This window comes from Dromiciops gliroides, chromosome 2 (genome assembly GCF_019393635.1).
Source record: "Dromiciops gliroides isolate mDroGli1 chromosome 2, mDroGli1.pri, whole genome shotgun sequence".
Taxonomy (NCBI): Eukaryota; Metazoa; Chordata; class Mammalia; order Microbiotheria; family Microbiotheriidae; genus Dromiciops; species Dromiciops gliroides.
Genome location: NC_057862.1, coordinates 240,973,882 through 241,000,922, shown reverse-complemented (window position 1 = coordinate 241,000,922; position 27,041 = coordinate 240,973,882). Strand labels below are relative to the sequence as shown.

The 27,041-nt window shown below is 37.4% G+C and overlaps 1 protein-coding gene across 1 annotated transcript in view; it reads left to right on the top strand.

The window, feature by feature from the left end:
- The window catches only part of SIPA1L1 (signal induced proliferation associated 1 like 1), a 381,936-nt gene that overhangs the window by 66,689 nt on the left and 288,206 nt on the right, over nt 1-27,041 (top strand). The window contains 1 exon segment of the mRNA XM_043981815.1: nt 2,372-2,439. The gene's annotated coding sequence lies outside the window, so the exon portion shown is untranslated.

Below are 27,041 nucleotides of genomic sequence, written 5' to 3'. Positions count from 1 at the left end.
GGAAATAGTCACAAATTAACATAATCTACTTGGGAAAGGATTAACAAAAATTGTAGTCTGGACAATGTACATTTTTTACCCATTTGGTTTTTCCTCTGTGGATTATGAGACTCAACTGTTTTGAGTGCTTGTGGATCTCATTTAGGAGATGTTCTAAGGCTTATTGCTGTCATCACAGTGCTATCCATGAACAAGGACTATCTGAATAACTCTTTTAATTACCATTTTTTCTAATTATTAGTGATTTGGAGCATATGATTGTTGATAACTTGGATTTCTTCCTTTGAAAAGTGTCTATCCATATCCTTTGATCATTTATTGGAGAATGGCTTTTAGTCTTGTAAGTTTGAAGCTATTCCTTATATTTCTTAGAAATAAGATGTCTATCAGAGAAACTTGTAGCCTTGTTTTCTTGTTGAAAACCGTTTATATGCTATTGGAATGCTTGATAGAATTCACTTAAACCCATCATAAAGTGTTTTCTTTGAGAATTCATTTATGCAGTGGTTAAAGCACTGGCCCTGGAATTAGGAGTACCTGAGTTCAAATCCGACCTCAGACACTTGACACTTACTAGCTGTATGACCCTGGACAAGTCACTTAACCCCCATTGCCCCAGGGGAAAAAAACCCAGAACAGATTAGCAGAGAATTCATTTATGGCTTGTTTGATTTTTTTTTTTCCTCTATTACACGTCTGCTTTTAAATTTAGATACATACTATCTACTCTGTTAAGTAAAGTTTCATTTATTCCTATTAGAAATAAGTGTTGAATTTTGTCAAAATCCTTTTAGCATCCATTGATAGAATCATATAGATAATTTATTATATTCATGGTCTTATGTTGAATCAGCTTTGTATTACTGGCATTTACCCAACTTGGACATAGTGTATAATCTTTCTTATATATTGTTTTAGCCTACCTCCTAATATTTTATTTAATTTATAATCAATTTCTTCTTTAGTTAGTCTTGGTATTTTATATTTTTGTCAGCATTCATTTGTTTTTCCCAAGTTACCAATTTTGTTAGCATTAAATTGCCAGATTGGCTTATAATAATTTCCTTTATTTCTGCTTCAGTTGTTTTAAATTATTTTCTTTATTCTTGATTTGAACAATATTTATCTTTTTAACAAAATCATTTGTCTTTGATTAATTACATCAATTCAATGATCTTTTTGCTTTCAGTTTTCTTAATCTCTTTAGAATTTCTACTTTGTAATTTAGATGAGGATTAAAAAAATTTATTCAGGTTTTAAAAAAATTCATGTCCATGTCATTGATCTAATCTTTCTTATTGATAAAAGCATTTAGAGATATAAAAATTTCCCTTAGAACTGCTTTAGTGTTCAGCCTGTCAAAGGTTTTGTATGTTTCTCATTATTTTAATTTTCTCTGAAATTTTCATTTATTTCTTAAATTTGTTCTTCGAACCATGGGTTCTCTTTAATGATATTATTTAATCTATAATTACTTTTAAATTTTACTTTAAGGGTCCTTTATTGAATATAATTTTTATCGTATTGTGATCAGAATATTCAATATTTAAGTATTTCTGATTTTCTACATGTTATCTCCCCCAGTAGAATGAAAGCCTACTTGAGGACAGAGGCTATCACCGTTTTTTGAATTTGTGGCGCCCCCCCCCCCCACATTTAATACAGAGCATGACACAGAAGTGCTTAATAAATGCTTTTTCATAGTCCAATTGAAATGGGATAATATTCAGAAATGAATGATATAAAGACAGATATCAAAGATAAATAGATAATAAAACTATAATAGTGGAGGACCTTAATGCAACATTTCAGACCAAGATAAAGCTAACTAAATTATGAACAAGAAAGAAATTAAGCACTTGCATAAAACATTAGAAAATTATAGAGGATTGTTATATTGTGATTACTAAGTGGGAATGGAAAGGAATAACATACTCTTTACACCTTTGCAAAAACTGAAACACCAGGGAACTCCATTTACTCTTTTTCTTTTTTTTTAAATGGCAGGGCAATGAAGGTTAAGTGACTTGCCCAGAGTCACACAGCTAGTAAGTGTTAAGTGTCTGAGGTCAGATTTGAACTCAGGTCCTCCTGAATCCAGGGCCGGTGCTCTATCTACTGTGCCACCTAGCTGCCCCTCCATTTACTCTTTGTTATATATTGGAATGACCATTGGGAGGTATGACCCTAAATGATATTGTACTGCATTTAAAGGGCTTGCAAATTAAATTCTTACTTTAAGCTATTAAAGAAAAACACATTGTTCTGCCACTGTTTAAGTTGAAGTAGTTATTTTTAACTATTACTTTACTACCTGGTGGAATTGTAATGTATCAGCAAAATAATTTAAATATTATTTTATTTTACTTAGGTTTCAAGAAAATTGTTCAATTTGGACCCAATAGGAAGAACTGCTCTATGTCTGTGAATAAAGAAAAGGTGGGTTCACTAATTTTTTACATATTGATATTTTGGCATATATTTTACATGTACTTTGAGCCCATGAGGATTTGTATATCTAGTCAGTTTTTAGATTATTCAAGCCATTTGCTCCTTTTCCCCTTTTTACTTTATCTGGTTGGTTGGGTTTTATTGTTATTGTTTTTGTTTTTTTTTATTGAGGAAGAGGAAAGAAATGTCATTACCACATTGAAATTTTTGAATACTTTTGTATGCCATGTAGTTGTAACTAGAAAAATCTTTCCTGGTAGCAAGTTGTGACTACTCCTCAGCAAATGTATTTTTTTACAAGACACTTTACAGATTTTGAAATTCTATATGAAGTTCAGTTTACCTAGTTGATGTCTAAATGATATGCCTGGCCTGAGATTATAACAGGTTTGTGTGTATATTTGTGTGTGAGTTTCTACTTTTCTAAAAACTGTATTAGAAATTTATCATTTTGTGGGGGCAGCTAGGTGGCACAGTGGATAAAGCACTGGCCCTGGATTAAGGAGGACCTGAGTTCAAATGTGGCCTCAGACACTTGACACTAGCTGTGTGACCCTGGGCAAGTCACTTAACCCTCATTGCGCCACCAAAAAACACACACCCAAAACCAAAAAAAAACAAAAAAAATTTATCATTTTGTATGGTTTGTATTTTTTTGAAACAACATAAATTACTTTTAATGTAGAAATGGAAAGTTTTTAAAAAATTTAATCCAATTTACTTTTCATTAAGAAAAATTTATTTTCTCCCCAGCTTTCCCTCACCCTATCATCCACATTGATGAGAATGAGTGGGTGGGTAGAGAACTCTTGTAACAAATATGTACAGTCAAACAAATTCCCACATTATCTCTGTAGGGGCAGCTAGGTGGTATAGTGGATAGATCACTGACTGGCCCTAGAGTCAGGAGCACCTATGATCAAATCCAGCCTCAGACACTCAACACTTACTAGCTGTGTGACCCTGGGCAAGTCACTTAATCCTGAATGCCTCAAATATTCAGGGCCATCTCCAGTTGTCCTGATGTATATCCTGCCACTAGACCCAGATGGCTCTGGAGGAGAGAGTGAGGCTGGTGACTTGGCAAAGCCCTCCCATTTAAATCCAGTTCACTGCAAGTCACACTTCCCGATGTCATGGTCCTCTTCCTGAATGAAGGACAAACAGCAACAACAATAACAACATTGTCACTGTCCAGAAATATGTCTCATGCTGAGCCTTTAGTCTGTCAGCTCTCTGTTAGGAGGTAGGTGACATGCTATATCAGTGATCCTCTGGAATTGTGGCTGGTCATTCCATTGATCACAGTTTTTAAGTCTTTCAAAGCTGTTTTTACAATGTTATTATTGTATAAGTTGTTCTCCTAGTTCTGTTCACTTCCCTTGGTGTCAGTTCATGTAAGTCTTTTCCAGGACTTTCTTGATTTTAATGCCACAGTAATGTCCAGTTACATTCATATAACATAATTGGTCCAGCCATTCCCCAGTTGAAAGGGACTCACTTAGTTTCCAATTTTTTGCCATAACAAAAGAGCTGCTTTGAGTATTTTTGGTCCTTGGAGGGGGGGGTGGGGAGAAGAAGGTATCTTTTTGGAGTATAGACCTAGAAGTGGTCAAAGATTATTCATATTTTAGTAATAAAAAGGTTTTTTTCCCTTTTAATTCAGGAAAAATAAAATGATTTGTCTCTATGGGCTCAGGGGAATGTGGCTGTTTTTATTTCATCTTAAATATTAATCTGGAGCTGCTGCTAGAACCTGGTTCTTCAGATTCACTTTTTTCTTTCTTTCTGTATATGTATGTGTTAGAAGTAAAAGAAAGTTCTTAAAATAGCTGCTGTGGAATCAGTCCATTCCCTGAAGCAGAATCAAATTTATCTTAGGCCTTTGTGTAGGTTTAGGACTTGACCAAAGATTGGACTAATTGGATTGTTGCTTTGAGAGTAACTATTTTCAGCCTTTCTTATGAGAATTCTGGGAATAGGAATTGTAAAATGAATTTTTATTAAGTTTTGTTGTTTTTTTCCTCCTTGACATTAGGATCCATTTCTTGATTGTTTTTTCTCAACTTTTACTGGTTTCATTCTTCTGTGCCAGAGGTAGAAACTTAAGAAAGAGTTTGGATGTGTAAATTAAGTAAATTAAAAGATGTACTTTGTTACTGGAGAAACTCAAAATGTTTGGGTTTTAGCATCTTTGAAATTTTATAAAATGTTGTAGCAGAAAGTGAGCAGGCTACAGCAGTGCCTAGTGACTGTTGATGTGATTTGTAAGGCAAAGATTAATGTACACGCATATACTGCTCCACTTTTTTCACCTGAAATTGTAGTCTTTAGATTTTAGAACAGATGTTCTTTACCTTTTGTGTGTCATGGACATCTTTTGTAGTTTGGTTTGTGTTTGAATTTCTTCACTGTCAGACTGCTTATAAGTTGATGCTTATTAAATGTTTGTTGAATTGAAATTCTTATGTGTCCTTTAGAGCATATATCTCTCCCATTATATTTGCAGAATGTTGGCCTCCTCTGATCATGTTGGCATCTTTTGTGATTATTGCCTTGTTGAAAAGTTGAGATTTCAGGTATTGGTATTGGAACAAGTATTTGTTTCAGATTTCCTTGAAGACTACAGTTTTATCGTGGGAATTGATTTGACCCCTATACCAGCAGGTGTACTTTGGCACTTAATAAATACTGAGCACTGAAGTTAGGAATCAATTCAATACATATATGTATGTATGTATGCATGTACGCATGTATGGATGCATGCAAGCAGTATGCAAGCAGCTGTGTAATCAATCCTTAGACATTATATACAGGATAAATAGGAGATAATTAAACGAGGGAAGACTTTAAAATTAAGAGGGTCTGTGGAAGACTTCGTACAGAATATAGTATTTTAGGCAATACTTAAACAGAGCTCCGGAGTTCAGTAATTGGGAGTGGGGGAGTTGGGGGCGGGAATTGCATTTCAGGTATTAGGGAAAGCCAGAGAAAATGCTGTGAGCTGAGGGAGGGAGAGAGGGTCTTGTCTGAGATTTAGCTAAGTTCATGTCTTTGCTTTCAGAGAACTCATAGTTTTGTAGGAGGGAGTAGACACATGGATAACTATAACACCAAATCATACATAACAATACATTTGGACTATCTGGAAGATTTTTGTTTTTTGAGATCATGCTTACGCATGAGAAGTTGGGGTGAAAAATAAATTGATGAGGCCTTTGTCCACAATAGGGCTTTATCATGTCCTTTTTAAAGAGATCTGTGGGGGCAGCTAGGTGGTGCAGTGGATAAAGCACTGGTACTGGAGTCAGGAGTACCTGAGTTCAAATGTGGCCTCAGACACTTAACACTTACTAGCTGTGTGACCCTGGGCAAGTCACTTAACCCCAATTGCCTCACTAAAAAAACAAAAAACAAAAACAAAAAAGAGATCTGTGAAAAATGTTGATGATGATACACAGTCCTGGCATATTGCTCTAGTAGTCATCCAATTTTTCTCCTCTTTGACTCTTGCCCTCTACAAAGGATAAACTTAAGCAAAACAACTGTAGTAAAGCAAATAAGCTTTGAATTACTCTTCTTTCCACCCGTTTTGGAAAAACATCCTATTCAGTATGTGACTTGTTTAAAAAAAAACAACACTATTGTTTCATTTATTCTGTGTTTATCCCAAGCAATGTTGTCTATTCCAAAATATAAACAGTAAGAGTAGGAAGCATGCCTTTTAAAAGTTAACTCTTTTATAACCTACCTAAGTAACCTAATAGAGTACACAGATGGGTGAACAATAAATATTATTTATGAGCATCAGTTAAAGCATCTGATTTTTATAATTTTAGAATCCTTTCCCTCTAAGCACTATGGATTTTTAAAAAAAAAACTACTGCTCTTTCAACTCTTTTCTTCCTTGGACTCTGTTATAATTTCATTTTACTTTCTATAAGTTTGCTTTACTTTTTTTCATTGACTTTTTAGCTGTTTATTTTTAATGGTAGACAGTTGAATGGGGTTGAGGACTACTTAATGAAACTGATTTCATTAGTCTATTAGCCCTGCACTGGAAGGTAGGGGGCATATAAAGAGGCAAAGTTCTTTCAAGTCTGCCTTTTCCACTTTTTACTTCTAGCAAATAAATCAAGAACATTTACATTTGGTTTTCATTTGGATTCTGTCTAGTATAAACTGAACTTCAGTAACTCTGCTTTTGTATGGTGGAAAAAGCACTGAGTTTACAGGGAAAGGGGACATGAGTTTGAATCCCAACTCTGCTACTTATTACCTGTGTGATGTTAGGCAGGTTGTGTGATCATTATGGTACTAGTTTTCTCATGTATAAAATAAAGGGGTTGAGTTAGGTGGCCTTTCAAGTTACGTCCAGCTCTAAAAACATATAATTTTATGATACTTCAAGGAGAAAATTTTAAAAAGAACTTTTAGGTTCTGTTATATTAAACTTTATTGATTCCCTAAAAGCATATATAATGTTGCAAATATTACAATACAAAGGACTAGAAATGGTTTACTGTAGCAAAAGGATGGTTGATCCAGCAAGCTCAGTGCTTGACACATAGTAAGAGGTTAATAAATGTTAATTGAGAGACTAATAAATGCTTGCTTAAAATAATTTTTATCAGAGAGACAATATGTATATAATATAAATATATGCAGAATAAATTCAATATAATTTGGTGGAGTGAGGCACTTGGCAATGGAGGGGCAGAGGTATTAGACAAAATCTTATGTTAGAAGGTGGTGTTGAAGCAGAATTTTAAGGAAATTCTGGATCCAAGAGGCAGAAGTAAGGAGCGAGTATACATTCCAAGAACAGGAGATAACCTGAGATGGAAGGCCACGTGTAAGGAACAGCAAGAGAGGCAGTTTGGCTGGATTATGAAGTATGTGATGGGGAAGAGTGTTTATTAATTTGAGAAAGGAAAAGTGGAGCCAAGTCTTTAAATGCCAGAGGAGTTTGGATTTGATGTTAAAAGTCAGAGGGGGTTTATAAGCAACTAGGGCACAATGATCTGACGCGGAATCAAAGGAAATCACTGGGGCAACTGTGTGGAGGAAGGATCAGAGAAAAAGAAGGTGGGGCCTGGAAGAGGTCTTGTGGCGAGCTAGCATCCCGTTGCCCAACGTGTCAGATTCCTGAGGCAAAGAACAGACAGCCCTAGAGAGGGTGGTAGTAAAAGAGCTGTTTGTTCAGGGAAAGACAAGGCTCTCTGAAGGCCAGAAAATGGAAAGAGGAAGAGGAAAAGTTTTTGGATGTAGGGATTTTTGTTAGGGATTGAGGTAGGGTGGGGTAGACTGGTGAGAATAAGACCCAAGAAAGGGTTGGACTAGATATAAGGTTCATAGTTCAAGAAGCGCTATCAATTAACAAGCATTTATTAAACATCTACTATTGATTGGGAGTCCTGAGCACCTAGCAGGATTACAAATACAATAGTGAGATTACATTGTAATGGTGGAGATAAAATAGAAAAAAACTGTATATGTGTGTATGTGTATATTTATACATGTATACATACACACAGACATATATGTACAAAATAAATACAAAGTAATTTTGGGAGGGACACATGCAGTTAGTGGTAATAAGGTAGAGCAGTGGTATCCAACTCTTGGCTCCCCATAGATGCTGACTTCCTGCTGCAAACAGATTAAATGTAATTAGCAAATGTTTAACAAAATGAATAAGAATACAATAAAATACTGGCAATGTTAATTTGTGTTTTTCTGCATCATCATGTGGCCAGCAGGCATCCATTTTTATTTGAGTTTGACACCCCTGAAGTACCAGAATTCCAAGCATGGGGGGGATGGCCGGTACAAGGGCACTGAGCTGAGAGTCTCATAAATGTGGGATCATAGCTGGATTGCAGAGTATAGGGAGCAAAGTAATGTATTGGAAAACTGAAGGGGTAGGAATGGACCAGATGTGAAGAGTTTAAAATGCCAGACAGAGGAGTTTATTCTAGAAGTATAAAACTATTGCAGCAACGGGGAGGGTGGAATGGATTTGGGGTTTGGGGTGGGGATAGTGGGGGGAGCTAGGTGGCACCATAGTGAACAGAGTGCTGGGCCTCGAGTCAGGAAGACTCCTCTTTGTGAGTTCAAATCTAGCCTCAGGCACTTATTAGCTGTGTGACCCTGGGCAAGTCACTTAATCCTGTTTGCCTCAGTTTCATTATCTGTCAAATGATCTGGAGAAGGAAATGGGAAATCACTTCAGTATCTTTGCCAAGAAGACCCCCCAAAATAGGGTCATGAAGGTTGGACATGACTGAACAGCAACGTGTGTGTGTGTGTGTGTGTGTGTGTGTGTGTGTGTGTGTAAGAGAGAGAGAGAGAGAGAGAGAGATTGATTGTCAGACTTTTTGCTTTAAGAAAATCACTTTGATGGCTGTGTACAGGGGATGGATTGAAGGGGAGGTATGGTAGGGTGACTAAATAGGAGGCTGTTGTAATAGTCCAGACAAGTGGTGATGAGGACTCGAGCTAGGGTGGTGTGGTGTGTAAAACTATATGTGGTCGCCTTTTTTCTGTCCCAAGTTTGGGGAAAATGAACTGGGATTTCTATTATATTGCTGCTTATAAATTAGAACCTTTAACACCAGTTTGGGGCATTAAGCATTTATTAAAGCATATTAGGTATTAGTAAAGATAGAGCACGTTGCCCTGAAAGTTTGGAAAGCCTTGCTAGGATCTAGGAAAGAAGAGAGAAAAAGGCACCTTTACCTGTGAGTCTTGGGCCAAAAAAAAAAAGGAAGTCTCTCTCCCTGTGGGACCAGAAGCTCCCTGCAGGTTCCAGTGAGAGGCAGTCCTTACACACTGCTTCAAGCTAATTGGCTAGCATCACTCAAGTCCATTGGTTCACTGGACTTGAGGGTGGTCCATGAGCAGAATGTGCCGGAGGTCAGAGTTCAGAGAACACACCCCCTGAAGGCCAGGTTCTCATATAGATGTGGTTTCAATCAAATCAACTTTAAGTGAGTTAATCAGCAAAGTCAATCCAGTCAATCCCAATATTATCCTCTGGAGCAGGGCCTCTGGGCTTTCCAAAACCCATTTTCTCACAGTGGTGATTGTGTAAAATGGAGAGAGCAGGATATATTAGATGTTTTGATTGAATAGGTGGAGTGAGTGAGATTGAGGAGTCTAGAATGACACCAAGGTGACCAGGATAATAATCACGTCTACAGTGCTAGGGATGTTAGGAAGAAGGATGGGTATGGGGGAAAGATGAGTTCTGTTTTGGACATGTTGAGCTATAGGCCATGCTGTTTGAAATGTCTGGGAGGCATCTGGCAAGGTGATGAATGCATAGATCTGGGAGTCATCTACATAGTAGATAGGATAATTAAACTTAGAGGAGCTGATGAGGTCTCTGAATGAGAGTGTGTAGAGAAAAAAGAGATGAGTGCCCAGGACAGAGTTGGGGGGTAGGAGGGGGCGCAATCATAATTACTGAAAAGGCCCAGTGGACACTTAAGGGTATAGAATGCCAAACATTTCTCCTCTCTGGTGTGGTCTTGTTTTGGGGGGCTAGACCAGTAAGTTTAGTTCTTTATAAAAGTGAAAAATAATGACAAAGACTGAGGAAAGGAGAGGGATGGGGCCAACCTCCTTCTTTATTTGGTGACTGACCCTTCTTCCAGCAGATTTCTTAGAGATGAATGAAAGGGAAGAAAAAGTAAGAGATTCTTCAACTTGTGTTTTATAAAAAGGAAAGACTGAAAAGGTATACATTTGTCAGATGAAACTCTGTTTAAGAATTTACTTTTGACCCTTTGATGACCTCAAAATAGCACCTTCATCTTGTTCCATCTAGCATTTGAAAGAAATCCAGAAAGGAAAAAGCAAATCAAGATTTCATTGTAACATTACCTCCCCCCCTTCACAAAAGGGGGTATGTATAGGATTTTTTTTGTTGTTTACTTCACTCTGAAGTGGAAAAAATAATTTGTAATTGAATAAAATAATTTTTTAAAGATTATAATCATATTTGGAAAATAATGAATAATTTAAAATGTATTTTATTTCAGTATTCATTTACTTCATTAACCTCCTTAATAGCTTTTAGGAAGTCTTAAATTGAAAGCTGTTTCCTCAGCACATTTTTTTCCCCTCTTACGGGGTATACTCTGGCTTTTTTTCCCCTGCTTCTGAGGAAAAACATTCATTGTGATTTTTGAAAGAAAATAAATTATTTGTGGGGAAAATAATATTGAAAATATTGTGGATTTGGCTAGTCCTCCTGTCTATAAAAACAGATAATGTAAACTTAATTACTAAAGTTAAAGTTTCTTAATTGTCTATTAATGAAAAACTCATCTAGAGAAATCTATTCCTAGTTTAAGCATTCTTAGTTTGGACTGTGTGTGTGTGTGTGTGTGTCTGTCTGTCTGTCTGACACAAGTTCAGCAAATCTAACTTATTAAAAAAAGGTTTTACATTCAATATAGTGTTCTTTACCCATAACCCACCCATTCTTCCTACTTCTGCAATGTGATGAGATAAAATGAAGACCAGTTGCAAAATGGAGTTGATTTAGTGTGGGAATTAAGAGAACCAATTAGATTTTATCTTAGGAACATTGCCTCCATTTTGTGTTGCCAGATGTATTCTATTCCATCTTGGAGTTTTTCTGTTATTCATCTGTGGGAAACTAGATTATGTAAACCATGTATTGTTTCATACTTGCAGGTGGATGCAATTAATCAACATCTTTTCATTTTATTAATAGAGGACCCTGAAACCTACTCATCTTCCTCCCAAGTTGACTGAAACTTACTTGTTTCCTCTCCTAACTGGGAAATCCCTTAGTCTATCCTCCAATTTGAAATTATTATTAAATTCCTAATTTTCTATCCTGGTTAATTGTTTTTATTATAATAATTAGTCTTATTTGATTGTTTTTTATGTATACAAATCTGCTTCAGGGCTTTTGGATTGAGTGAGGAGTCCACTGACCCATTTATTCTGACTTGTCTAGCTAATAATTTACTTTTGTTTCGATTGTTTCCTTGGTCATAAATTAATGCCACAAATGAAAGGGAGGAAGAAAGAAGGAAGGAAGAAGGAAGGAAGGAAACAAGCATTTATTAAATGCTTACTATATTTAGGCACATTGCTAAGCCTGGGGATAGAATAGAAAGTAAAAGAACTTTTAAAAAGTTAAAAAAAAAATCTTTGCCCTCTAGGAACTTACATTCAAATGGGGGAAAGAAAACAGGAGCTGAAAGAGGGAACGGAGGAGGATGAAAGGGTATGGCTTTAAATATAGAAGTCAGGAACAGACCTGTGTGGGGAATGAAGGCTGGCATGGTCCTTTCCACAAAATGGAAGTCTCAAGGAACTCATCAGTGGGAAAAGGGGGCCATCCTTGTGGAGGGATATTCCAGATTGAGGGAATTTCCAAGGTGAGATGGCAGTTGAGGAATGGTGGTAATCTTCAAAAATCCAGACACAGAGTCGGGAGGGGAATGAGAACTCTGAGGGAGTAAAATGTAACAGGCCTGGCCCTAACACAGCCAGGCCAGAGTCACTGCCATATGTGTGTGTGCATGCATGTAGGCATATATGCATGTATATGGAGTGATTGATTCTATGTGCCCCATAATTATAAAGATAAATGTTCTGTCTATCCTTCTTTTGAGCAAGGCCTTGTACTTTTATTAGCCGGATGCCCTGTGGTGAACTTATGGGAGAACACAGACAAGAGTTATACAAAAGGAACAGCCATGAATGGGTTTTGATCAGCATTGTTGGAGGGAATATCCAGAACAGTGAGGTCAGAGGTTACAGGTCATAGGATCATGGACCCAGAGATAGAAGGAACCTTGGATCCATTTTAATATTTGAGTAACCAGTCTTCCATCATCCACTTCTATAAGGTAGAAGTAATTTTCTGGTTTAGACAATATTAGTGGATGAAAAGGCTTCCTGTATTTTTTCTTTGAGGGACCAAGCTTGGTTATTTTAATTTCAGTTTTCAGTCTTGATTATTTTGTTGTTCTCATTCCATTGTTGTTGTCATTGTGTTTGCGTGAGACTGCTACTTCCTCAGGTATCCAATTCTACTTTCTGCACACCTCTAATTTTTTGCAAAGTTTTTCTTTATGGTATTACAATTTCTTTTAGACCTAGTTATACTCTTAGCCAAGTAAAACAAGTCTAGTCCCTTCTTCAGTCTTCATAAACTTGAAGACAGCTATAATGTTTCCCCTGCTTCTCTTAAACAGCAGAAGGTTTTATCGATGCTATTTATACTACCGTCACTTTCCAGTAATCCCTCACACCAAAGAAATACAAGTAAAAGCAGCACATACGTAGTTATGGATTTCCCTCCTTAAGGGAGAGGAAAATGTGTTTCTTCATTGGTCATCTGGAATAAAGAGTGTTCCTTGTTTTTAATCTGAGCTGCTTTTCACTGTTTCCCTTATTTCATTATGGTTGTTATTATGTTCCTTCAAGTCTTCCCATGTTTCTTCAAATTTTATATATTTGTGATTCCATTACATCCTTTTTCCTTTACAAATGGAAATATACTTGGTTTCAAGATATTTGCTACTACAGACATTTTCCCTCTAGTTTTGGTATTTATGAAACCGTGGTTTTTGTCATTAGCCTCCTTAAATACACACACACACACACACACACACACACACACACACACACACACACACAGCAGTGGAAATGTTTGGTCAAAGGGTATGAACAGTTTAGTTATTTTCTCTCCAAATTATTTCTTAATATTATTAGACCAATTTATAGCTTCACCAATAATATATTAGTTGGCACAGTGAATAGAGTGCTGGGGCAGTAGCCAGGAGTTCAAATCTAGCCTCAGTCAGTTACTGGCTGTGTGACCTTGGACAAGTCATATAACCTCTGCTTGCCTCATTTTCCTCAACTATAAACTGGAGATAGTAATTAGACCTACCTCGAAAGGTTGTTGTGAGGATAAAATGAGGTAATACTTGTAAAGAAGTTAGCAGTGCCAGTTCCTGGTACATAGGTGCTGTAGAAATATTTATTATTATTATTATTACTGTTAGTATAGTATTACATTACTATAATAGCATATGCAACATATAATATAATACAATATCATATGTTGTAGTGTATTTTTTATTTTAATTTTTTTCCAACTACATGTAAAGATATTTTTTTTAATTCCAAAATTTTCTTCCACCCTCCCTTCCTTTCCCCCACCCAAAGCCAGCAAGCAATCTGATATAGGTTATACATTACAATCATGTTAAACATATTTCCAGATTAGTCATGTTGCAAGGGAAGAATCAGAACAAAAGGAAAAAAATAATGCAAGACAGACTAAACAACAATGACCAAAAAAGCCACAACAAAAGTATGCTTCAATCTGCATTCAGACTCCATAGTTCTTTTTCTGAATGTGGAGAGCATTTTCCATCGTGAGTCTTTTGGCATTGTCTTGGATCATTGTATTGCTGAGAAGAGTTATGTCTATCACAGTTGATCATCACACAATTTTGTTGATAATGTGTACAATGTTTTCTTGGTTCTGCTGTTTTCACTCAGTATCAATTCATATAAGTCTTTCCAGGTTTTTCTGAAGTCTATTTATCATTTCTTACAACATAATAGTATTTCATTACATTAATGTACTACAGCTTGTTTAGCCATTCCCCAATTAATGGTCATCCCCTCAGTTCTCAAAAGAATTGGAATTCTTTGCCACCACAGAAAGAGTAGCCATAAATATTTTTGTACATGTGGGTCCTTTTCCTTTTTTTTTTTTTTTTTTTTTGGTGAGGCAATTGGGGTTAAGTGACTTGCCCAGGGTCACACAGCTAGTGTCAAGTGTCTGAGGCTGGATTTGAACTCAGGTCCTCCTGACTCCAGGGCTGGTGCTCTATCCATTGTGCCACCTAGCTGCCCCTCTTTTCCCTTTTTAATGATTTATTTGGGATCTAGTAGTGGTATTTCTGGGTCATGCCTTTTGGGCATGCTTCCAAATTGCTCTCCAGAATGTTGGATCAGTTCACAGCCTCACCGACAGTGCATTAGTGTTTCAGTTTTCCCACATCTTCTCCAACATCTATCATTGCCTTTTTTTTGGTCATATTAGCCAATTGGAGAGGTGTGAGGTGGTACCTCAGAGTAGTTTTTTTTTAATGAGATAATTTGCCTCATATTTGGTTTGTTTGTTTTTTTTTTTTTTTTAGTGAGGCAGTTGGGGTTAAGTTTTGCCCAGGGTCACACAGCTAGTAAGTGTTAAGTGTCTGAGGCCGGATGTGAACTCAGGTACTCCTGACTCCAGGGCCGGTGCTTTATCCACTGTGCCACCTAGCTGTCCCAAAGTTAGGGATTTTCTTTTTTTTCAGGGCAATGAGGGTCAAGCGACTTGCCCAAGGTCAGACAGCTAGTAAATGTCAAGTGTTTGAGGCCAGATTTGAACTCAGGTCCTCCTGGATCCAGGGCTGGTGCTTTATCCACTGCACCACTTAGCTGCCCCTCTCAGAGTAGTTTTAATTTGGATATCTAATCAGTAGTGATTGAGAACATTTTTTTTTTCATATAGCTGTAGATAGCTTTAATTTCTTTATCTGAAAACTGCCTGTTCATATCCTTTGACCATTTCTCAATTGGGGAAATACAGTATTATATTACTGTAATATTATTACTGTATTTTACTTTAGCATATGTCCCCTGGTTCTTTAAAAAAAAAAAGAAAGATACACATGAATTGCATTTGGAGGGTGGTTATCTTTGCCAAATTGCTCTGTATATCCAAAGGTTGATAATCTGGATGTTCATTTAGTAGCTCATTAAAAAAAAAAGAATAATGAAATAAGACTTTTAGAATTGTAATGGGATTAGAAATAATCTAATCTCATTTTTTAGATGAGGAAACTGAGATGCTGAGACTTAAGTAACTTGGAGAATGTAGAAATTACTTTCACCTGGAGGGATTAGGAGAGCCTTTCTGGAGGAGGTAGCTTCTGTGCTGAAGCTTAAAGGTGGGGGGGATGATGACAAGTACCAATGAGGAGGAAGTAGGTTCCATATATAGAATAAATATGAGAATGTATATATGGGGAGATCTGGGCTCGTATGCTGTTATCCCTGCCAGCTAACATACTGTATCTCTCTTCATTGTGGCTCAACTTCTTGAGAAAATCCTGTATGCTACTAGCCTCTACTTCTCTCATTTGGCTAAATTCTCTGTAATTTGGCTTCTTTCTTCATCATTTACCTGAAACAACCCTTTCCAAAGTACCTTTAATCTCTTAATTGCCAAATCTAATTGTCTTTTCTTAATCCTGAGCCATCTCTGCGATTTTTGTAACACTGATCTCTCTCTCTTTCCACATTGAAGGAGATTGATTCTCCTCCTATGTGTTCAATTATTCCTCAGTCTTCTTTGCTAGTCTGTCATATGTGTCATGCCCACTGACCTTGGCCATCCCCCAAGACTCTGTCCTGAGCTCTCTTCTATTTTCTTCTATTTCTCATCAACTCCCATGGGATATAGTTATTGTCTCTAAGCAGATGATTCCCACGTGTACCTAACCAGCCCATGTCCCTCTCCCAAGCTATAAGCACTCATCGTTGACCATGTCAGCATCTCAAACTCAGTATGTCCAAAATAGAACTCATTTTCTGTGCCTAAGAATCATATCCTCTCCTAAAATTCCCTTTTATTATTTAGGGCACTATGATTTTTGCAGTCTCTTAGGTTCACAACCTTGCTGTTATTCTCTTATTCAGAAAAACATGTCCAGTTTATTGGCCAATCTTGTCATTTCTATTTTCACAATATTTCTTGTATACATTTACTTCTCTGCACTCATACAGCCACAGTCCTAGTTTGGGCCATCGCCTCTACCATGACAATTGCTGTAGCCTTCTAATTCTTGTCCTTGCTTCAAGTTTCTCTTCACTTAAAACTATCTTTCACTCAGCTGCCTAAGTGATTTTTTAAGGAATAATATCATCCCTCCTGCTCTTTGAGCTCCAGTGGCTCCTTTTGTTTACAAATTCAAGACCTTTGGTCTTTAAAACTCTTCTTCTCACACTTCACTCCTCATCACAAATTCTATAATTGAGCTACACTGGCCTCTTTGCCTTCCCTTCAGCAGGACACTGAGTTATTTAAAATATTGGGGAACTAGGCTGGGTTTAGCTAAATTATTGTAACTTACAAATTAATGACTATTGTACAAGTTTTTGGCATTAAGCATTTATTATTAAATCATATTAAATGTCAGTAAAAAGAGCTGACCAAGTGGCATTTTACCCAAGCTGACCCCCCCCTCCCCATTTCTAAGAGAGAGAGAGAGCACATGACCTCAAGCCCTACATTACCTAATGAGGAAATCTCTCACCAATTGACCTCAGGTCCAGACCAAAAGTGAGTTCCAAAAGATGCTGGCTAGGAGAAGGTGTGTCGCTACACACTGATCAAAGCTGATTGGTGATTGGTCAGCATCATTCAATTCCATTGACTTGAGGGTGGTCCATATTAAAATGAGCTGTACTATGATACATCAGGGTGTAGTGCTAGATTGTCCTCCTGAGGGGCATAAGCCATTCATATAGGTGTGGCTTTAATCTCCTTACTTCACTGAGCTAGTTAGTCTTATCTCTAGTGTACCTTTGGTCTGGCTCTGAAAGAGACCCCTTAAAGTTCCTGAACTAAATTTTTGAGTGGGGGGCGAAGAGAAAGCTGACTAAGACTGGGTCCCCCCCCCAAATCCATTATTAATAATTATTTTCTTATAACAATTCATCTCTTTCTCCTTGCCTTTGTACTGGCTGACCCTCATTTCTGGAGCGCTCTGATCCTTCATTTCTGCCTTTCAGTTACCTTTGCTTTTTTTCACCACTCAGCTCAGAGCTTATCCCTGCAGGAGACCTTTCCTGGTTCCCCCATCTCTTAATGCCTCTTTTTTTCAGATTACCTTATATCTTCTCTTCATATATCTTGTGTATACTTAGCTATTTACATGTTGTCTCCCTTTTATAATCTACATTTTTTGAAGGCTGGGCACTAAATAAATGCTAAGTAAGCACTTAATACCTGTTGACTGACTGAAGTAGGGTAATGGGGAGTAGTATGGAAAAAACAGATTGGAACCAGATTGTCTAGGCCCTCAAATGCCAGGCTAAAGGGTTCATGTTATGTCCTCCAGGCAATAGGGAACTTTTGAAGATTTGGATTTTTGTGGGGATGTTTTTCTCTTGGTTACCTATGATTAAGACTTGCTAATAAACTTTCTAGCCCATTTACTAAGTAATATTAGCACTTCTTTATTCAAGTCAAATTAATTTATTTTAGTTCTCTTATTTGTGTGGTACTATGGTGTAGGCCCTCTGGGTTAAGGTTACCCATCTCTAAAGTGTGAATAGATCTTGCTTAAGATTGTGAGAAAAATGCTAAGGAGAGGGATTAAAGAAAAATGCTGTGAAAAATTTGAAAAGTAGGAAAGGAAGAGGTTACTTCTGGAGGGGTAGGTGAAGAATGATGTTTCTGGCACCTAAGTTGAACTTTAAATTTAATTTAATTTTTTTTTTTTTTGGTGAGGCAATTGGGGTTAAGTGACTTGCCCAGGGTCACACAGCTAGTAAGTGTTAAATGTCTGAGGCCCTGACTCCAGGGCCGGTGCTCTATCCACTATGACACCTAGCTGCCCCCCTAAGTTGAACTTTAAAGGAAGGGCCTTTAGCAAATGGAGATGAAAGGGAATCCATTTCAGGTATTATAGTTAGGAGAGTAGAGGAAGAAAGTGAAATTAAGACTTTTCTTTTTCCTTGGCCCCAAGAAGCAACTCAGCCTGTATTGTAGATTAACTAGGTACAACAAAAATAATTGAAACTTTAAAATCTTTTAGAATCATACAAAGAAAACCATACAGTATTTAGAAAAAAATATTACCTTCCTTTGCCTTCATATATGGTCGTTGTTGCAAACTTAATCTATGGTGTCTCTTTTCTTGCTAAAACCTTACTAATTTGACTAAAATACTAAATGGAGACAAGAAACATCAGAAGATATTACATAAGGATATGGAAAGTTAACAAGATTTTTTTTGCTGCAATAATCTAAAATTTCAGACTTTTAATAATTATGACAATAGACATTTTGTTACCATTTTAATAGAAAGAACAAGGAATATTCAATCAAATGGAGAAAAGTAACATACATGTTTCTAGTTATTTTGGGAAAGGAAATGTGAAGGTTATTTTTTCCTTCGAATTCATTTATAGAAAACCAGAAATAGATTATTCTAGCAGAGCTCTTGTTTTGGTAACCTGTTGCATTCCACTGCTATGTTCATGGTTAAATAAATGCTCTTGTTAATGATATTTATGGACACTGTCCTTAAATTGAAGACCAGTTACCTCCTACCCCCACACCCGATCATTCCTTTGGCATGGGAACCAGTTTATAATGGCATATGAGAAGATATATGGTTTATATGGTTATTATGCTCCTGGAAGTTTGGTTGATAGTGTATAAAAACTAAATGCATATTTTTATTGACATCTTATGCTTTGACATGACCATTTCCTAGTGTTTCTGTTTCCCTCCTCTAGCCCCACTCAGAGAAACACAAAGAATAAATAAGAGGCAGAGAAAACAGTTTAGCAAAAACAAGGGTCAAATATCTGAAGTGTTCCACACCTATAATCCTTCATCTGTGCGAAGTAGTGGGTAAACTTCTTAAAATTCTTCTTTGGAGTCAGCTTGGTTGCTAAAATTTCATAGCATTCAGTTACATTTATTAGGGCATGAATGCTTTTAATGATTTCAAATTCATTTATCCTGCCCTAGGGAAGATCTGGCCTGATGATTTTCCTGCCTACTCTGTAAATTTGAGGGGCATTGCTTAGATGAAATCTAGCAGTTCATGGCACTTGGACATTGGACTTTACATAACACTATGTTCAAATGTAGTGTTTTAGATAGATTTCTTTATTCTGTGATAATTGTAGAAAGGAAGCAATTTGTCATCATGCCATTCAACACAGCCTAAAAAAACCTGGTAAATGTAATTAGGGATACAAAACTCATTTTTTTCTTAAGTCTTTGCTATTCCTTATAATTCCTCTGATTGGAGGGTAAGACCATGAATTCCATACCTTCATTTAAGGAGAGAGCTCAGCTAAGCAATCTCTTCCTTTCTCACCTTATTGTGGGACTTCCCTTATGGTCTTTCTCACCACTTCTGGGAAGCTCATTATTGAGATAACCTCATCATCCTGTAAGATCTTGTCAGCCTTGTTACTCTACCTCATTACCACCCTCTGCCTCTCTGATTGGAGGATGGGGCCATGAACTCCAAACTTCTTCAAGGAGAGAGCTCAGTTCAAACATCTTTTTTCTCACCTGGCTGCAGGACTTTGGGATTTTCTCTGACCATGCTCTTCTTACAGGTATCTTCTTCCCTCTCCACTCCAATCCCCCACCACTTTTCAGCTTCCTTTTGTGCGGGGGCCCCCCCCCCCTGCTTTTTGCTATTTACAGCATTCAGTACTGTGTCTGGCACATAGTAGGTGCTTAACAAATGCTTATTGACCAACTTCTGAATGGGCTGAAATTTGATATTTCAAATGAGAATAAGAAGCTAAGAATACTACTTCTTTGTAGTATATTGAAAGGACTTAAACAAGAGGACTTTGGAAAAATTAAAAACCTATACGACTCTATTCCCTAACATCCTCTTATCTAGCTTCCCTCATTGTCATTACTAATCCTTTATTCAGTATCAATATTAGCAAACATTTATTAAGCATCTACTATGTGACAGGCACTGGGGATATGAAAAGAGGCAAAAGACTCCCTACCTTTAAGCAGCTTACAATCTAATGAGGGAGACAACATGTGAGCAAATATATGCAAAGCAAGCTAAATATACATGGTACACAGGAAGTAATGTACAGAGGAAACTACTGGTGTTAAGAAGGATTGGGAAAGATTTTTTATAAATAATAGAATTTTAGTTGGGACTTAATGGAAGCTAGGAAAGTCAGTAGGTATAGTTGAGGAAAGAGTACATTCCATTCATGGGGGACAGCCAGAAAAAAATGCCCAGAGCCAAGAGATGAAGTGTATTGTTTGTAGAACAGTCAGGAGGTCAGAGTCACTCTATCAAAGAGTATGTGGAGGGGAGTGTGGTTTAAGAAGATTGGAAAGGTTATGAACTTGTTTCTGGAGGTGATAGGAAGCCACTGGAATTTATTGATTTGGATGGTAATATGATCAGATCCTCACTTTAGGAAAACCACTTGAGTCGGTGAATGGAGGATGTGTTGGAGTGGGAAGAGACTTGGGGCAGGCCAACTCACCAGCAGGCTATTAAAATAATCAAGGTGTAGATTAGTGACAGTGTGAGGAGGCAAGGAGGTGTGGTTGAGATATGTTGAAAAGTAAAATTGACAGGCCTTGGCAATAGCTTGCATATGGGAGGTGAGAGAGAGTGAGAAATCAGTATGATGTTGTCGTCTATAGTTAAAGGGAAGGTGGGGGTGGGGAGGGTTTAGGGGGAAAGATGAGTTGTTTTGGATGTATTGATTTTAAGATGTTTACTGGACATCTAGTATGAATATTCCATTATATCTGTGTACCACAATCTGTTTAGCCATTCCCAGTTGATGGGCATATTTTTTGTTTCTAGTTTTCCCATCAAAAGTGCTTCCCCAAATATTTTAATGTGTTTGGGGACTTGTTTTATATCAGTGACCTCCTTAGTGTATAGCAGTGGAAACTCTGGGTCAGAGTATATGAGCATTCATCCTTCTGCCAGAGATGGGAGGCATACTTTATCATCAGTCTTCATACATGGTGATTTATGGCTGTGTTTATCAGAGTTTTTAAATCATCCAGAGTTTTCCCCTTCCTTAAAATATTGTGGTCATCATGTAAATTGTTCTCTTGCTTTGGCTTATTTTACTTTGCATCAGTTCATTGTTAAAGGCTAAAATTCTAGCTAGTCTGTCTAAAATATCTAATGAGTGGTCGCCAATAAATTATAAGCTTTAGCAAGAGTTAGGCTTTTAAAGCATTTATTAAGGAGAATAAGAATTTGGTAAAGAGAGAGAGAAAGGCCTACATTCATCTATCTATTAAAGGGAGAGCACATTTCTAGCTCCCTTCTCCACCAGCGTCCTCAGGAAAAAAGTGAGAATCAGAGCGCCAGGCTCCCCCTTCTTCCTCCCACGAGCAAACATCACTTCCTGACGCCAAAGAAAAGACGCATGGTCTTGCCCTCAGAGATGTTCACCTCATTTCTACAGTAAGTCTCCAGCAGGTGGCGTCATTCTAATTGTTACAGTTCCCCTCTTTGTTTCTTAATTTTTTTTTTTTTTGGCTGGGCAATGGGGGTTAAGTGACTTGCCCAGGGTCACACAGCTAGTAAGTCAAGTGTCTGAGGTCGGATTTGAACTCAGGTACTCCTGAATCCAAGGACGGTTCTTTATCCACTGCGCCACCTAGCCGCCCCTCCCCTCTTTGTTTCTTAAAGAAACGGGGAAATTATGCCCAAAGGGCGATAAAGCTGTGCATACCCTTTGACCCAGCAATCCCACTTTTAGGTCTTTTGCCCAAAGAAATCATGGAAGGGGGAAAGGGACCCACATGTACAAAAATATTTATAGCGGCTCTTTACGTGGTAGCAAGGAATTGGAAGTTGAGGGGGTGCCCATCAATTGGGGAATGGCTGGACAAGTTGTGGTATATGAATACAATGGAATACTATTGTGCTGTAAGAAATGATGAGCAGGAAGAGTTCAGAGAAACCTGGAGGGTCTTACGTGAGCTGATGATGAGTGAGATGAGCAGAACCAGAAGAACATTGTACACAGTATCATCAACATTGAGTGTTGACCTACTGTGATGGACTATATTCTTCTCACCAATGCAATGGTACAGAAGAGTTCCAGGGAACTCATGATAGAAGAGGATCTCCAAATCCAGGAAAAAAAAAAAAAAAAGAACTGTGGAGTATAGATGCTGATTGAACCATATTATTTCTTTTGTTTTGGGCGCTGTTGTTTTTTTTTTTTTCTATTTTGAGGTTTTGCATCACTGCTCTGATTCTTTCTCTTGTAACAGGATTAATGCAGAAATAGGATTAATGTTATTATGTGTATATATATGTGTGTGTGTATATATATATATGTCTATGTATAGAGATATATAGATATAACCTATATCAGATTACCTGCTGTCTAGGGGAGGGGGGAGGGAGGGGAGGGAGGGAGAAAAATCTGAAATTGTAAAGCATGTATAAACAAAAGTTGAGAACTATCTTTACATGTAACGGAAAAAATAAAATATCTCATTTAAAAAAAAAAAAAAGAAACGGGGAGTTTCCTTGATGAAACAGGCAAAAATAACAGAATATAATAACCTATGCTAACTAACAATATGTTAATAACAATATAGAAAAGGGAGAGAGGAAAGTTTTGTTCAGAGGGGTGGGTTTTTGTCCTCATGAACTGATGCTTTGACATTGGTCTTGCAAAGGGAGGGCCTCTGCAGAGAGTACATGTTACAGATGGTGTATATTATAACAGAAAGAGAAAAGGAAAAACAACAACAACAACAACAACAACAAAACAAAACTGTTCATTTAAAGTCTCTGAAAGTCTTTTCTCAGATGTCCTCTAGGTGTCGTCGTGGAATGGAAGTCTTTTCAGGGGTTGATGTGTGGATGCTGGTAATCAGCCAGGAAAATTTCCTACAAAATTGAGCTTAACACAACTTTAAAATAGCTTTGTCAATAATCAAATCAAACAATGAAAGTTCTCAAAAACATGTCTAAGGGAATTCAGAATCTTAGTTGTTATCATGAAACATATAATAAACAAAAATTGAAACATTCTTTAAAATTAATATTACTATAGTAGTATTATGGAGGGTAATTGAGCAGACAATTGCTGTGATATTAATTTTTAAAAATAATTTTTATCTTTGTTTCATCACTTTTTGTATCATCTGCCTAATTATCCTCATGCCATTATGAGAAATTAAAATATCTAATATAATTGGTAACAGATGTCAAGGCCAAATTCAACACTGTTATTTATCATGACACTCTGTTCTTTTATGGTAACCCCCATAATCATCTCAGGTGTCCCTTTGTGGTTGCCAAAACTGTGAGATTTAAAATTGACTATAAGAGCATTAAACTCCCCCTTTTAACTTTTCCCTTATATATCTCCCAGACCAGTAAGAAAAGAAGCCTCTGAGCTTTAATTAGAAAGGGATTAGCCTTTATTGTTTAGACAACAAACAGGTGATACCAAATAGGGAAATAGGAAAGTAAAAATACAAATGAATAGTCTTAGATCTAAGCTTAGTCTATATTCTTTTATAAAACTCACTGAATCCCAAAACTGCCTCTCAGGCAGAGAACCAGAGTCAAACGCGTGCCGCCACTGAGAACCAGAGCTGATCACCAGAACGTGCCATCACCGCTAAACTCAGAAGCCAGAGTGTGCGAGCTGAGCCAGAACTTCTGTTCTACTACTCAGTTTTAAGCTGGTGTCCCGGAATATTGAGTGCTTGGCCATGCTCTCCGGGGCAGCAGCAGGTGCATAGCTGTTCGTCACGGTCTCCTCCCCAAAAGGGAGGTCCTTCAAAGACCGTTTCAGTAGTATGTGTTCAACTCTTAAATTTCAGTTAAAACTTCCGTTTTTTACCACATTCTCCACTTTGTTTCATTTGAAAAACGAATGACTTTGCTCAGTGAAACATCATAAAAATCTTGCCAAGTTTCTCTGAATTCTGCATACCCATCATTTCTTATGGCAGAACAATATTCCTTTACAATTTATACTTCAGTTTGTTTAAGTTTTTGCCAGTTGCCAGGTATCTACTTTGTTTTTGATTCTTTATTGTATCACAAAGAACTACTATATATATGTTTATTTCTGAGTCTCTGAGTCTTTCCTTTCATCTTCGACATTTGGGGTATGTGCCTGGTAGTCAGAAATGACTTCTTTTAAAGAGACCCCCCTGCCCCTTGTTAAGTACAACTGCTTAAAGATACTATATCTTAAGGGAATGAAAAATTTTGATGTACAATGTATTCACAGATAATTCAGATAGCATAAATGTTTTTTGTGCATACATGTGTGTATATATCTAGATACACAACATGTGTGTGTATATATATATACATACATATGAGAGAGAGAAATGAAAATTGATGGGTGGGTATGTGAAAAACTCAGGGAAAAAGGAAAGATCTTTTAGGGAGGTGAGTGGGACTTGAGCTGGACCTTGAAGGGGAGCTAGGGTTTCCAAGAGGCACAGTGAGGAGGGGAACATTTCAGGCATTGGGAATAGCTTATGCAACAGCATGGAGTTGGGAGGTTGGAATATTTTGTGTGGGAAACAGTAACGAATTGTGTTTGGAGCATGGAGTATATGAAGAGCCCCAATATGTAGTCGACCTGGAAAGGCAGGCTGGAACCAGATTGTGCATTCCTTTAATTGCTAAATCGAGGGGTTTGTATTTTGTTCTAGAAGCAATAGGAATATCTATTTGGCAACTATGTGAGAGATAGATTGGGTGCAAGGAAATGAAATAGGAGGCTATTTTAGTAGTCTGTGTGAGTTGATGGAAGACCTGAATAAGGGTGGTTGTGGTGTGAGTGAAGATAAAGGGGACAAATCTGAGAGATATTAAGGAGATGGGAGACTTGGCAGCTGATCAGATCTTATTGGTGTGTGATGTTTACCAGAAGAATAGTGGTTCTCATTACAGAAATAAGGATATTAGGTGTAGGCTTGGATTTAGAGGTCAGCTAGATGGCTCAGTGGATAGAATGCCAGGCCTGGAATCAGGAAGATTTGTCTCCTTGAATTCAAATCTGGCCACAGACACTTTCTAGCTGTGTGACCCTGGGGGAGTCACTTAACCCTGTTTGTCTCAGTTTCCTCATCTGTAAAATGAGCTGGAGCAGGAAATGGCAAACGACTCCACTATTTCTGCCAAGTAAAAACCAAATAGAGTCATGAAGAGCTGGGAACGACTGAAAAGACTGAACAACAAAACAAGAACTGGGTTTGGAGGGAAAAGTGGGTTTTGTTTTAGATATTCTGAGTTTGACATGCCTGTGGTATATCCAGATTGAATGAGACATCTAGAATGTAATAAGGAAACAAGGGATTGGAGCTCAAGTCCCACTCACCTCCCTAAAAGATCTTTCCTTTTTCCCTGAGTTTTTCACATGCCCACTCATCACTTTTCATTTCTCTCTCTCATATGTATGTGTATATGTGTGTATATATATATATATATATATATATATATATATATATATATATATACATACACATGTGTGTATCTAGATATATACACACATGTATGCACATATATACATTTATGCTATCTGAATTATCTGTGAATACGTTGTACATCAAAATTTTTTTTCCGAGATTATAGTTTAGCTGTGGAAGGTAATGAGATCTCAAAGAGAAAGAGTATTATATAGAGAAATGGAGTCCTCAGATACACCCATGCATGAAGCCTCCCAAGGATGCCAAGGAGTGGCTATATGAGAAGAGAACAATGACATATCAGTGGCACAAAAAACTCAGATTGTAGAAGGAATTGCAGAGTCTGGGGGGCCAGGTGGTCAAGAGCCAAATGCTTCAGAAGGATAAGACCATTGGATTTAAGAATAAAAAGATCATTTCTGACCTAAAGTAAGCTATTTTAGGGGTGGGGATAGAAGCCATATTGCAAGGGATGGAAAAGTGAGTGGGAGGTTACAAAGTGGAAGTAAGGAATATAGACATCTGCTGTAGGAATGGCTTTCCAGCCAGCACCTTTCAAGTTCAGTATGGGGAGAAAATAAGGCACTTGGAATTCACTTAACATTTAATAAAGGAAGAGGTTTTACTTTTGCCTGAACACCGCAAGACTATATAGAGTAAGGATGTCAGTGGCACAAAACTTATCTGGGTTTGGTCCTGTCATCTCCACTTGGAAATTTATCAAGCTATTGTCAGGATAGGTGACTCATGTGGTGCCAGGCACACACTAAGTCCTGAGAGGCCCCAGCTACACAAGGCAAGGAAGCTGTATTATGCCCCTAGGCCAGGAAGCTGCATTAGAGAAACTGGCCAATCCAGTGGTAGTTGAGGTGGGGAAGAAGCTGAGTCAGGAAAACGCCATTCTTGTCACTACATTTTTTTTTCTATTGGTTTGGCTGTACTAAGGAGAAAAGATATAGGGGTGATAGTTTGAAGGGGAATGGTGGTGTTAAATGTTTTTTCTTTTGTTCACTACTTTCTCTTTTGGTGACCTCACTGATAATCATTGTTCCTTTGCAGATAACTTAGAGATCTATATATTGAGCCATGGTCTCTTACCTGAGGTCTAATTCCACAGCACCAACTGCCTATAAGACATTTTAACTAAATGTCTCGTAGATACTTCAAATTCAACATGTTCCAAACAGAAATAATTGTCTAATGTTCCCCTCCTCATGACATGGCACCTCCCCCTCAAAAAACCCCCCAAATAACAAACTAAAAACAAAACAGAAACAAAAGCTTCCTCCTTTATTGAATTTCTGTTAAC